The sequence below is a fragment of the Ambystoma mexicanum genome, chromosome 9 (assembly GCF_040938575.1).
Source record: "Ambystoma mexicanum isolate Mex_15411 chromosome 9, UKY_AmexF1_1, whole genome shotgun sequence".
Classification (NCBI taxonomy): Eukaryota; Metazoa; Chordata; class Amphibia; order Caudata; family Ambystomatidae; genus Ambystoma; species Ambystoma mexicanum.
Window position 1 is genome coordinate 1,319,148,910 of NC_090931.1, and position 14,234 is coordinate 1,319,163,143.

Below are 14,234 nucleotides of genomic sequence, written 5' to 3' on the forward strand. Positions count from 1 at the left end.
TTCACACAAAACATTTGAAATCTTAAAATCCAAGTTGGAAGCAGTTTACAGCTATATTACACGTGTAAACCTTTCAGATTTTAAAATCCTGGCCAACTTTTCTTTGTGTGATATTCGGAATAAAGGGAGAATCACCTGTGCGCTTTTGGGTTCTACAGATAGCTATAGATGTTAAGTACAAGTAGGAGTTGAATTTTCGTTTCTATCACAAAAACCGAGGGAGTTATGGAGATTTTAGTAAAGGTTGTTTTTGCGAGATAGGCACGAGAATGGAAAACAGAAATGCACTTTTGAAAATGACAAATGGGTTTGCTTACACTAGAGGATGACTATGAAAAAGCGAATACCACACAGGGATCTTACAGTCCCTTGATCAGGATGACCCGCCTGTTAAGGAAACTCGACTTCTTCAGATGAGAAAAGGGTCAGCGCAAACATGGTTCTAACAATACTGGTACTGAAGGAAAGATAGGATGGGTTTGAGATAGGGATAAGACAATGCAAAGATACTCCAAACAATACTGGTTCTGAAGGAAAGATAGGATGGGTTTGAAATAGGGATAAGACAATGCAAATATACTATGGGCCACAGTTCTTCCTATTAATACTCACAGGATAAGTTTTTTTAAATGGACCATGAGCTCTGGTCATAGGATGGGTCGGGTCTAGGAAAGACAGCACCTCAGGCACGGTACTGGATCAGCTATGCCGGTTTTCGGATTTGTCTGTGGGTATTTCAATCAGCTGGATGACAAGTTCCTCAGGGAAGCCTAGTGGTGGCAAGCCAGAGAATTTCAGGATACTGGTTCAAAAGGCCTTCTCAAACCACCCACCGCTTTACTGGGTAGAGAGAATAAAATTGAAGATATGGGCCTTGCTGGAAATCAATAGTCTCTATTGCTGATAAGAGATGTGGCATCTGGATCTGGAAGAATATTAAAGCTGGATGTAGAATGCTGGATCAGAGTCCTTCGCCGGAATCAGGAAAGTAGCTGGATCAGTGAATCCATATGTGTTGTCAGCTGTCTCTATTTATGGTATAGGATGACATCACAAAGGGGAGTGTGGGCTGGCTTAGCTAAACCTGCCCCGTGAGCTGGCACAGGACCACACTTCATCTCTGCCTTGCAATTTGAGTGATTGGATCAAGGCCAGATGATGTCACATTGTATGATTTGCTTTACAATCCTCAGAGACCTCCCTTTAGCACCTGGTCTCAAAATCGGATTTGATGCTAAATATACATTTCTACATTGGTCACCTTTATACAAATCACACACAAAGATGCCACATAGCAGCTATTCCTCAAAACCCCTCAGTGGTGGGAACTTGTCGCAACTTTCTACAGAATGTTGCCCTTTTCGCTATGAACACAATTTCCATATTTTATGCAAATTTTCACAAATATGCGTGTTGAACATAGAGATATGCATGTACATTTTTACAATTCCAACAATAATACATTTTGCATAAAACCACATATATTGCCATTCCTGTCCAGAACATTTCACACAGTTCTACCGCCTCTTCACACGTGCAGCCAGAAATTAAATTAACAACTCTGTCCTTTTTATATTTTTCACCATTTTGAATAGCAAGTTATGAGTCTTTTAAACATTTGTTCTTTGTTCATATTTAGCAACAGATGGAGCGTCCCTTGTTGTCTCCCTGCAGTCCAGGGCATCCCCCTCCTTGCTTGTTCCTTCCAGAGGCCATTTACGACCCTCTTCACACTTCCAGTTTCCTGGGCTGCAGCTTTGTCATTGTTCCTTTGCTTTCTGTAGACAAGAATCTGTTCTAACCCACAATTAACACCTCCCAGTGAGTTTCTGCTGAGAGGAAGGCCCTCCTTCTGGGAGAAAAACCTGTGTTTCCAGTTCTTGCAGCTTCAGCTAGGCTAATTATCTTCTTAAACCGAGCAAAAACCAAATTTGTTACACCAAACATAAATACATTTCTTTCTTGGCCTTTAAATCTGTGGGAAAAACACAACTAAAATCTGTATTCCTTTTTGGCAACAATCCTATTTCTGTTTGCTAATCCAGCAGACTTTTTAGTTTTAGGTCCTTTTAAAGTTTCCTCAGTACTCCTCTGACAGCTGCCATTCAGGTAGCCCCGGGTACTGCACCCAGATTTTCGCCTATGCTCTCAGTTTTCAGACAATTCAGTTTGTCTGAAGAATGTTTTGCTCTTCACATTGGGACATTGTATGTTCATAATGTTTCATTAGATACATGAATTTTAGAACCAGGCAAGATTTTGAATGTGGTGAATTGTTGTGTTATGGGCATTTTGGAGTTTTTGGCAACAATGCAAATGTCATTTGTAGGCCCATTTTGGGGTTTCACTTGCAAAGTGCTGCTTTTCTCTCTGCACTCTGCTGGACATGGAGCCCACTGGCACATTTCTGCAGGGTGTGCTCTATTTCCCAGCACATGCACCATGGGTGATAGGTTGTGCATCCCTCTTTTTGTGTGCTGAAGCACACGGTTTTTGTAGGTTTTTTTCGCACACAAGGGTTTTACAGCCATTGTTGCTGTTTCTTTCCCCATAACTAGCAGGGTGATGCCGCATAGCATAGCGGAGTGGGTCAATACATCCCACAGAGCCCCCCCTCCCGACTTGGTTTTGACCGCCCGTCAAGGGGAATTCGGGAGATTGGGATGCTTTTTGCTTTCGTCCATGTGGAGAAATTCAGCTGCTTCTCACGTCAGTGCTGGAGGCAACCCGCTCTCCTCGCCGGTTCTGGTCAGGAGTATTGCTGGGTCTGGTCGGGAGTATGGAGCGGTACTCTGGGCCCCTTGGGTCTTTCCTCCAGGTCCCAAAGTGGTCCTCCTTGGTAATCCTTTGGATGCTTCTTAGTCCAGATGCTATAAGATAGAACATAACATGGTTATGGATATTTTCCCACTACTGTGTACACACGTCATCTGGGGATGTCAGCAGTGGGAAAAACACTTGTATTGGTTATAATTGGCAATATTCCCCATCTATGTTTACTACTGGTCTTAACACTCTTCTTCTGCATACACAGTGAACATTTAGTGATTCTTCTATGATTTCCCGATGTTCCCCCTCTGGATTTCCGGTCGGCTCCTCTATTTGCCGCAAAGTATGCCTGGGATGGCAACTCTTCAGCTGGTTTATGTGGACCCACTTGTCTTCCCCTTCTGTCAAACTGCCCTTCGGGATGCGGATTCTGTAGGCGACTGGTGAGATTCTTGTTTGTTTGTTTGTTTGTTTATTTGGTATAGCACAAAACCAAACCCAAAGGGTAGCTGGGCGCAGACATTACAAGGATACTTGAGAACTTGGTTACAGGAGATTACAGTTATGCAGTTCAGTTAGAAGCAAAGTACATGTACAAAACTGAGTACGAAGATACAGTTAAAACTAGTTGAGCAGAAACCAGTTGACATAGTTACAATCATTAGGAGTCTCAGGAGCAGGTGGCAAGGCGAGGGGTCCTAGTAAGGGGAGGAGGTCGAACTAAATGTCATTGGATCGTATCCATGTAAGGACCTTCCGCCTGAAGCTAGGGTAAGGTTGTTCTATTCTGAGATCTAGAGGGAGTCTGTTCCAAGTTTGTGCAGCTATGATCGGAAAGCTGGAGCCGCCAGCTGTGCTCTTTTTGTATCTGGGCACCACTAAGGTGTAAGCATTAGTCATTCTTGTGGGACGGTGTGAGATTCTCTTGTTGACTCTGTTTACCAGGTAGGGGGGAGCTATGTTGTTGAGACATTTGGAAGTGAGAGAGAGGGTTTTGAGGGCAATCCTGTCTTTAATTTTTAGCCAATGGATATTTTTTCTGGAGGTGGAGATATGAGCTCTATTAGGAATATTTAGAGCTACTCTGATAGCGTTATTTTGGAGTGTTTGGAGTTTATCAAGAATGTACTGCATATAGAGCATTACATTAATCCAGCCTGGATATGATGAGTGCGTTGGCTAGTGTGATGCAGCTAGTCTCAGTTAGGAATCGTCTACATGCTCATATCAGTTTACAAGTATATGCAGTGGAAGATGCTAAGGAATTAGTTTGTTTCTTAAAGGTGAGCGCTGAGTCGAGATAGACCCCAAGGGTTTTGACTGCAGGCATCACTTTGATGACATTGTTGTCAATGTTGAATGAGGCATAGTTCGGGCAAGTTTTTTGATCACCATCTCTGAGCCAAGGATCAGTAACTCTGTTTTGTCCTCATTCAGGCAGAGGCCGTGAGATGCCATCTATGCCTGAATGAGGCGATATATCTTGTTTACTAAAGCCGTGTCTTCCAAGAAGTTGACCGAAAGGGGGATGAGGATCTGAGTGTTATCTGCGTAGTTGGTGTAGATGACACCGAGTCTGTCCAACTTTTCAAACAAAGGTTTAGTAAAGATGTTGTACATTGTAAGAGATATGCATGATCCTTGAGGGACACCGCAGGAAACTTGAGTGGGATCAGTGGCTGCTAAGGGGGAGAAGACTCTCATTGTCCGGTTTGCAAGGAAGGATTGTACCCAGGTTATGGCATCACTTGAAAAATGGGCAGCGGAGTTAAGGTGATTGCATAAGACTGCATGATCTACCAGGTCGAAGGACACAGATAGGTCAAGGAGGAGTAGCATAGCTGATTTGCCATTGTCCTTCAACTCGTCAATTTGGGTCTTACGGTCAATCAGGGCTGTTTCAGTACCATGAAGGGGACGGAAGCCGGATTGACGTGAGCCTAGTAAATTGTTGGTTTCTAGGTAGTCCTGAATTTGCAGGTAAGCTACTCTGTCAATGATTTTAAGTAGAAATGGGACGGTGGTAATGGGTCTGTAGTTTGTCGGTATTGCGGGGTCAAGTGTTTGTTTTTTAGCAAGAGAAGCACCCAAGATTGTTTTAGGTTATTAGGCACTAGGTTGGACTTAAAGGATGCATTGATGAGCTTAGAGATGAAGGGAGCTAGGTCTCTAGCTGCATCTTTTATGATTTGGGCAGGGCAATTTTCTCCTTTACAGTTAGATGGCTTTAGAGAGAGTATCATTTTTTCTGTCTCTAATATAGTTATTTGTTTGAAGCTAAAGGGGTGAGGGGTGTTGCTAGGCTGGTTAAGAGGAAGCTGTGACTGAGGTGTAGGCTCCGTCGGCAGGGAAGCTTTTTTATTGGCAATTTTAGTTTGGAGCAAGCTAATTTTTCCCGCCAGTGCATTTTGTATATTAGTACACCAGATCTTATTTTTATGAATGTTATCAGTCGGGGTTATGGGTGATTCCATTTCACGGAGGATGGAGAATAGTTCTTTGGTATCTGATTTAGCCTTAGATATTCTATCATTAAAGGTATTCTTTTTAGTGCTTATGATTTCCTTTTTGTACTGTTTGGTGAGAGTGACTAATTTAATTTTGTTCTCCTTGGTGGGTGAATGTCGCCAAATTGACTGCAACTTTCTTTTTTGAATTCTGAGGTCTTTCAACTGTGGTGTGAACCAGTTGTTCAGATAAGAGAGTTGTTTGCTTTTACGGATTTTAGTAGGGGCAATCAAGTCAAGTGCCTTAATCATCGTACTGTTGTAGGCTTCCACAAGTGATGTCGGGTCTGTGATGTTGTCTAGGTTGTCGAGAGTGGGGAGGAGGTGAGGTAAGAGTTGTTCTGCTGTGATGTCATTTTTACTTCTGGTGGGGAGTGGTGGGGCCATAAGTATTGGTTTGGGTCAGATAAGGTCAAGTGAGGCAGAGAATACAATTAAGTAGTGGTCAGTCCAGGATTGCGGCATTATGTTGGTGATGCTAATGTTGCAATTCCGATCGGCAACCCAGTCTAAGGTCCTACCTTTAGAGTGAGTAGGGGTGGAGACTTTTTGTGTCAGGTCATATAATTCAATAATGAAGCAACAGATAAGGCATGTTTGTCATTACAATAATTAAAGCCAAGGTTAAAGTCTCCCGATAGTGGAATTTGAGCGTGGTCTTTTGTGTTATTGGTTAGGATACTAGTTAGGTCATCTTCAAAGGATCCTAGTGGTCCAGGTTGTCTGTAGATGACATGCATGGTAAGGGTACGTGTCAGGAATAAGGGCCTGTGGTGCAGGAGGAAGCAGGTAAGGCATATCTAAAAACTACAATTCCCATCAGGCATGAGGAAATGTGTAGTTCCTTGGGCCTGTCGGTACTCAGCTGCTGGCACTTTGCAATTAGGGATTGGGCTCTTAACGGCCGCCCGCTTGTGCTCATGTGCTGTTGATTAATGTTGGAGAGCATGGACGGCGGCGGCGACGGCGGCAGGAGCAAGCAGGAACGCTGAAGGTGTAAGCGAGTGGCTGGAAGGAGTCACGCCGGCGATGTCGCAAGGCATCTTTATATCCCGGGGTGCGGCGGCACACGCTCCTTAATCTGCTCCAGAGCTACAGGTCCGGGTCAGCCGCAGTAGGCTCCCGGACCATCAATTAAGTGTTTCTATGTTTGTTTGCTTGGCCGGTTTACGGCATTAACATGGAGTAAATCAGAAGCTTCAAGTATTTATGTCCGGACGTCTGAGGAAAACGTCCGGACTAAAAGTTAAGTGAAGGCACATAAATCCTTGGTTTCGGGCAAGATAAAGGCCAGTCTGGTTGCAGGCACATTTTCTTTACCTCACGTTCTAAGCACCAGAGAAAATACAACTCTTCTAATCCGCATTTCCAGTTATTAAGTTTTTCTATGTGCAGTGTATTATGTTAATCCATGTTTTGTGAGGCATGTGAACGTCTCAATGTTCTCTGTTCATGATCAGTGTATTATGGTTTTAAGTCATTTCCAGTTATTCGCTTTTCCACATGGAGAAAAAAGCCTTTCTATGTGCATTATGTTGTGCTAATCCATGTTTGCTCACGATTTGTGTTATGTGTTAACTAATTACTGAAGATAGAGTCAGGTCAGGTTGCAGGAGTATTAAGCTATCTAGTCAGGAATTGTCGGGGTCTTTTGTCGTTTTATGTCTTGTTGTCTTCCCTTCCTTCCCTTTATTTGTCCATCCCCTTTCCCTAACTCCTTCTTCCCCCATTGGCTGCCACGTGGCTACCTGTAATTCGAACATCCAGGCGCCCGCGCCAACCACGGTGGGAGGGGTCGATCCATTCGGCTTCTGTGGTTCGAGAGAGGGGATTGAAATCCTCCTCCCTTAAGTTCAGTTGTGACAGAATCAACAGCCCCCGATTTCGGGATTACTGAACCACCCAGGCCAAATGGATAACCCTCCCTCGTTAGCGGAAGTGCTAAAGGCACTTCAGGAGATTCAGGTGGAATTGATACATGTCAGACAGGAATCTAGTACTCTGAAGAATCAGGTACAAGGATTGGTAGCACAAGGGACTCCTTTGGAGGAAGCAGGGTCTTCTACCAGTAGAGCAGGAACCAGAACGCCCACTGTGGTGGTTCAAGCTCCCAGTAGTGTGCCATTAGCTGCGCCTGAAAGATTTTCTGGGGATCCAAAAAAATACATGACGTTCTTGACCCAGTGTAGGTTACATTTCCTGTGTAAACCATCGGCCTTTGAGACTATTCAAGCAAGAACTGCCTTTGTAATTTCATATCTAACAGGAGAGGCGGCCGCTTGGGCAATGCCATTGGTACAGAAAGATGATCCATTATAGTATAATTGGGATAATTTTTTGGCAGAATTTGGTCGATTATTTGACCGAAGGGAAGTGTCATTGGCACAAGACAAGGAGTTATTGGCACTAAAACAGGGTACCAGAGATTTGGTTTCTTATGTGACACACTTCAATAGACTGGTAATTGAAACAGATTGGCCAGAAAATAAACAGACAGTTTTATTCTATCAGGGATTGAGAGAAGAATTAAAAGACGCTATGGCACAGGTGGAGCCTCAGCCCAACACATGTACAGCTATGATTGATTTGGCATTAAGGTTGGACCATTGGATGAATGAACAAAAAGGAGATAGGAAAAAACCAGAGGTGGTACCTTTTGTACGATTGGATAGAGGAAGGGTGAACAGAAACGGTGAAGGGGAACCTATGCAGATTGGAGGGGTGAGGGGACCTTTATCGGCTACAGAAAAGGAGCAGAGGAAGGTTAATAATTTGTGTTTGTACTGTGGTCAACCTGGACATTATATTCGTACTTGTCCAAATACCCCCAAGAAGATAGGTGGTGGAGATAAGAGCAAAAGCGAGTGGGGAAAAGGATTGGGCCAGCCTTAGGGGGAACACAGGTGTCAGGCTCAGTGGTTGAAAAATTCCCCACTTGGGTAGCAAATACTTCACGAAAAGGTAATTCTCATTTGTATATTTTGGTAACTTTATTTTTTGCTTGTACAAAACAGATGGTGTCAGCCATGATAGATTCAGGGGCAACTGGAAACTTTATTGACATTGATTTGGCCAAAAGACTGGGGTTGCCATTGCGAGAAAAGACTCAGGTGGAAGGGGTGCAGTCGGTGGATGGGTCGCCTTTAATTTCAGGACCCATTTGTCAGCAAACTCAACCCATAGAAATGAGGTGTCAGTCTGGACATGTGGAGGACATTGTACTGGATCTAATTGCAGCTCCCCAATTTGGTTTTATTTTAGGAATTCCTTGGTTGACTCAGCATAATCCAAGAATTGATTGGGTAGCTAGAGAGATTTTTTTTGATAATCCAGAATGCATTGGTCACATTGAGGAGGAGGTGAGTCCTGCATTGTTTTTGGCAGATCAGCCACGGGCAGTGCAAGTGGTGGGGGCTGTGGGGATACAGGTTCCGGCTCAATATCAAGAGTTTGTAAATGTGTTAGACAAAGGAGGAGCGGAACAATTGCCTCTCCATAAACCATATGACTGTGTTATAGAGTTAGAACCCGGGGCTAAACTGCCATGTAGCAGAATCTATGCATTAACAGAAACTGAAAACCAACATCTGAGAGAGTATTTGGATGATATGTTAAAGAAAGGATTCATTCGACATTCCACATCGCCAGTCTCATCTCCATTGTTTTTTGTGCCTAAAAAAGAAGGTACGTTGAGGACATGTGTTGATTATCGTGCCTTGAACAAAGTGACAGTAAAAAACAGATATCCACTCCCTTAGATTTCTGGACTGCTGAATCAAGTGAAAACAGCAGTGGTATACACAAAACTTGATTTACGTGGAGCTTATCATTTGATTCTTGTCAAAGAAGGTGATGAGTGGAAAACTGCATTTAGAACTAAGTTTGGACTATTTGAATATTTGGTTATGCCTTTTGGTTTATGTAATGCTCCTGCAGCATTTCAATTTTTTATGCAGGAGGTTTTGAGTGAGTTTTTGGACATTTTTGTTGTTGTATATATTGATGACATTCTAATTTATTCTAATTCACAAGAACAGCATGTGAACCATGTAAGGGCAGTGTTAAAGAAATTGCAAGAACATCAGTTATATGTGAAATTGGAAAAATGTGCATTTCATGTGAAAGTGTGGAGTTTTTGGGCTTCATTTTGACCCCAGAAGGGATAATTATGGACAAAAGTAAGGTGCAAGCAGTCCTGGACTGGCCCAAACCCCATTGTGTTAAAGATATTCAATCTTTTTTGGGGTTCGCCAATTTCTATAGACGATTCATTACTAATTTTTCTCAGATTGTGGCACCGATAACAAGATTATTAAGAAAAGCAACAAGTTTTTGTTGGGATGTGGGGGCGGAAAAGGCTTTTCAAGAATTAAAAATGGCATTTACCACAGCTCCAGTATTACGACATCCAGATTTGGATAGGATGTTTCAAGTAGAAACTGATGTGTCTAATGTGGCCATAGGGGTAGTATTATCTCAGAAGGATCCAGAAGGGAGTTGGCATCCAGTAGCCTACTATTCACGAAAGCTCACTCAATGTGAACAAAATTATTCCATCACTGATAAAGAATTGTTAGCTATCAGGGCAGCTTTCTTGGAATGGAGACATTATGTACTGGGGGCTAAACATCAGGTGTTGGTAGTGACAGACCATAAAAATCTACAGTACTTTAAGACGGCTCACACATTGAGTCCTAGACAACTACGGTGGTCTAAATTTTTCAACGAATTTGATTTTGTGGTGACCTTCCGCCCGGGAAAAAGAAATGGAAAAGCAGATGCCTTATCACGCCAGCAAAACATGGACAACATGGTATCTGAAACTAAATCTATAATCCCGGCAGAGAAGGTGGTAGGGGCCGTAGTCTCTAAGTTGATGAAGCAGGTGAAACAGGCAATGAGGAATCAAAAGAATCAGAGTTGGGGAGTGAATAACCCTTTGGAAACATTTAAAGAGAATCTCCCTTATTATGATGGCAGATTATATTTGCCTACTTTGGAACTCCAAACGAAGGCTATGCATTGGTGCCATAATTCCCCTCTGGCTGGACATTCAGGGAGTAAAAAGACACAGACTTTAGTGGAAAGATACTTTTGGTGGCCCAATTTGAAACAAGAGGTAATCAAGTACGTGCAGGAATGTGAAACATGCATACGAAGTAAAGCGGATCACACCAAGAAGTCAGGGTTACTTAAACCCTTGCCCACTCCCACCAAAATATGGACACACATATCAATGGACTTTATAACAGACTTACCACCAGATGATCAGTATGATACGATTTGGGTGGTAGTAGATTACTTATCTAAACAGGCTCACTTTGTGCCTTTTAGAGGCATTCCAGGAGCAGGGGAATTGGCAGAATTGTTTTTGCAGCATGTGGTTCGCCTGCACGGACTACCACGTACTATTGTGTCTGATAGGGGACCGCAGTTTACATCAAGGTTTTGGCGCGCTTTCTGTCAGATGTTAGGAATCAATTGTGCCCTGTCTACTAGTTATCATCCCCAGACGGATGGACAAACTGAAAGAGTTAACCAGACGCTGGAGCAATATTTGCGCTGTTATTTACATGAAGGAATGGAGTTGTGGGTTCAAGCCTTATGGTTAGCTGAATTCACTTATAATAACGCGGAACATGTTTCCTTGGGAATGGCTCCCAATGAGTGCTTGTATGGTCAGGTACAGGAAATTTTACCAGAACAGCTACCAAATGTTGAGAATTTTCCAACACTCCAAAACAGAAAACAATTGCTTCTAACCATCAGACAGAAGGCACAAGATAATTTGGAATATGCAAAAACTCAATATAAGTTGTACGCAGACAGAAAGAGAAGGGAGGCTCCGCAGTACAAGGTGGGGGATAAGGTATGGCTATCCACACGCAATTTGCCTCTAATTGGATCTCGAAAATTTGCTCCCAAATTTATTGGACCCTATGAAATAGTAAAAATTGTGTCAGAAGTTGCTGTGAAATTGTGTTCGCCTAAATCTCTGAGAATCCACCCGGTATTCCATGTGTGTCTGCTTAAACCCACAGTGCCTGGAACACGCGTGCAGAGACCTCCAGCTATCCACAAAGAGGGTCATGTGGAATATGAAGTAAAGCAGATCTTGGACTCAAAAAGGAGGAGACAAGTGTTATGGTATTTGATCCGGTGGGCTAGATATGGACAGGAAGATTGCTCCTCGGAACCTGCTAGTGCAGTGCATGCACCTCGTCTGGTAAGAATGTTTCATGCAAAGTATCCGGAAAAGGCAGGTCCTGGGAAGAGCCCTGGAAGGGGAGGTAATGTCAGGAATAAGGGCCTGTGGTGCAGGAGGAAGCAGGTACGGCATATCTAAAAACTACAATTCCCAGCAGGCATGGGGAAATGTGTAGTTCCTTGGGCCTGTCGGTACTCAGCTGCCGGCATTTTGCAATTAGGGATTGGGCTCTTAACGGCCGCCCGCCGGTGCTCATGTGCTGTTGATTAATGTTGGAGAGCATGGGCGGCGGCGGCGACGGCGGCAGGAGCGAAGCAGGAACGCTGAAGGTGTAAGCGAGTGGCTGGAAGGAGTCACTCCGGCGATGTCGCAAGGCATCTTTATATCCCGGGGTGCGGCGGCACACGCTCCTTAATCTGCTCTTGAGCTACAGGTCCGGGTCAGCCACAGTAGGCTCCCGGACCATCAGTTAAGTGGTTCTATGTTTGTTTGCTTGGCCGGTTTACGGCATTAACATGGAGTAAATCAGAAGCTTCAAGTATTTATGTCCGGACGTCTGAGGAAAACGTCCGGACCAAAAGTTAAGTGAAGGCACATAAATCCTTGGTTTCGGGCAAGATAAATGCCAGTCTGGTTGCAGGCACATTTTCTTTACCTCACGTTCTAAGCACCAGAGAAAATACAACTCTTCTAATCCGCATTTCCAGTTGTTACATTTTTCTATGTGCAGTGTATTATGTTAATCCATGTTTTGTGAGGCATGTGAACGTCTCAATGTTCTCTGTTCATGATCAGTGTATTATGGTTTTAAGTCATTTCCAGTTATTCGCTTTTCCACATGGAGAAAAGCGCCTTTCTATGTGCATTATGTTGTGCTAATCCATGTTTGCTCACAATTTGTGTTATGTGTTAACTAATTACTGAAGATAGAGTCAGGTCAGGTTGCAGGAGTATTAAGCTATCTAGTCAGGAATTGTAGGGGTCTTTTGTCGTTTTATGTCTTGTTGTCTTCCCTTCCTTCCCTTTATTTGTCCATCCCCTTTCCCTAACTCCTTCTTCCCCCATTGGCTGCCACGTGGCTACCTGTAATTCGAAAATCCAGGCGCCCGTGCCAACCACGGTGGGAGGGGTCGATCCATTCGGCTTCTGTGGTTCGGGAGAGGGGATTGAAATCCTCCTCCCTTAAGTTCAGTTGTGACAGTACAGTTGCAAGAAAGGTGGAGTTTAGCAGTAAGGAGTTCACATAATTGAAATAGCGAGGTAGTAGCTAATCTGAGGGGTAAGGTGGATTTGTGGATGATTGCTAGGCCACCTCCTCTGGTATTGGGTCTGTCGACTCTTAGTAGTTGGTAGCCATCAGGTATTCTGTCCACAATTTCAAAAGGGCCCCGCCAAGTTGGGAGGAATTTGCGCTCTTTGGCTTGGTTCCTTTGGAAATTGTAAAAGTAGACCCAGTCTCCTACTTGGTATTCCTTTTTAGTTGTCTTGAGATCATAGTGCGTCTTCATATTGTCTGCAGATCGCTCTAGATTCCGCTGAGCATAGGCAAAAGCATGTTGAAGGTGTTTTCTCAGATTCTCAACATACTCATGAGTTGTGGAGGCATCTATCAAGGTCTGCTCTTGGGTTCTGTTTAGCAGATGCTCGGGTAGCACCATCCTTCATCCAGTCATCAGCTCAAATGGAGACATTTTTGTTGCAGAAGAAGGGGTAGATCTGATGGCCATCAGGGCAAGGGGTAATCGAATGTCCGAACTTGGCCCAGAATCTGCCACAAACTTTTTTAACATGCTCACAATAGTTTTATTGTACCTCTCAAATCCACCACTAGAGGACCCCTGGTAGGCAATGTGTAGTTTCCTTTTGACCCCAAGTATCTCCCACATCTTTGTCATCACTTCGCCAATGAAATGGCTACCTCGGTCTGACTCAATCCTTTGGGGTAGTACAAAACGCAAGAAGATGTGATTGATCATCAGGGCAGCTGCTGTTTCTGCCTTGCAATTTGGGGACGGGGGACATTCCACCCATTTAGTGAACAAGCATGTTACGGTCAAAATGTACTTGTTCCCCCTAGAGGAGAGAATCACTGCCCCGATAAAATCGACTTGTAAATCTGACCAAGGCAGTGTCATCCCCCTTTTTTGGAGGGGAGCACGGTGTGTGAGTGATGTTGGCTGAAATTGTGCACACACAAGACACCCTTTCAAGTATTGGTCGAGGTCCTGCCCCATGGTTGGCCAGTATGCAACCTCTCGCAAGCTTTCTAATGTTTTATGAAACCCCCGATGACCGGCCATGGCCACATCATGGGTGTGACTTAGCATCAGGCTTCGGAATGAGGTGGGGACCACCCACTGCTCATGGCCAGCTATGGATCTCCTCACCAACAAACCGTCTTGGATTCGGAACATTTTTGGACATTTCATCAACACTCTGAGGTCCTCTTTCCCAATGTAATCAGTATCCGTCAGGGGAAAGTTCTCAGGGTCCTCAATGTGTTGATAAAACTTACCAATAATTGGATCCCCTTTTTGAGCCGTAATCAAATCAGCATCTGGGGTCTCCTTACTCCATTGTGCAGTTGAGAGTTCATTGTGAGCATTTGTCTGGGACCTAGTGATAGCAGTGACCTGGATTTCCCCCAACAGGGACTCGATCTCAAGTAGATCCCCTTGGATGGCTCTGGTTTTGGCCAGCTGATCAGCTAGGTCATTTCCAGTTTTGTCTGGTAGCTCTACTTTAGAATG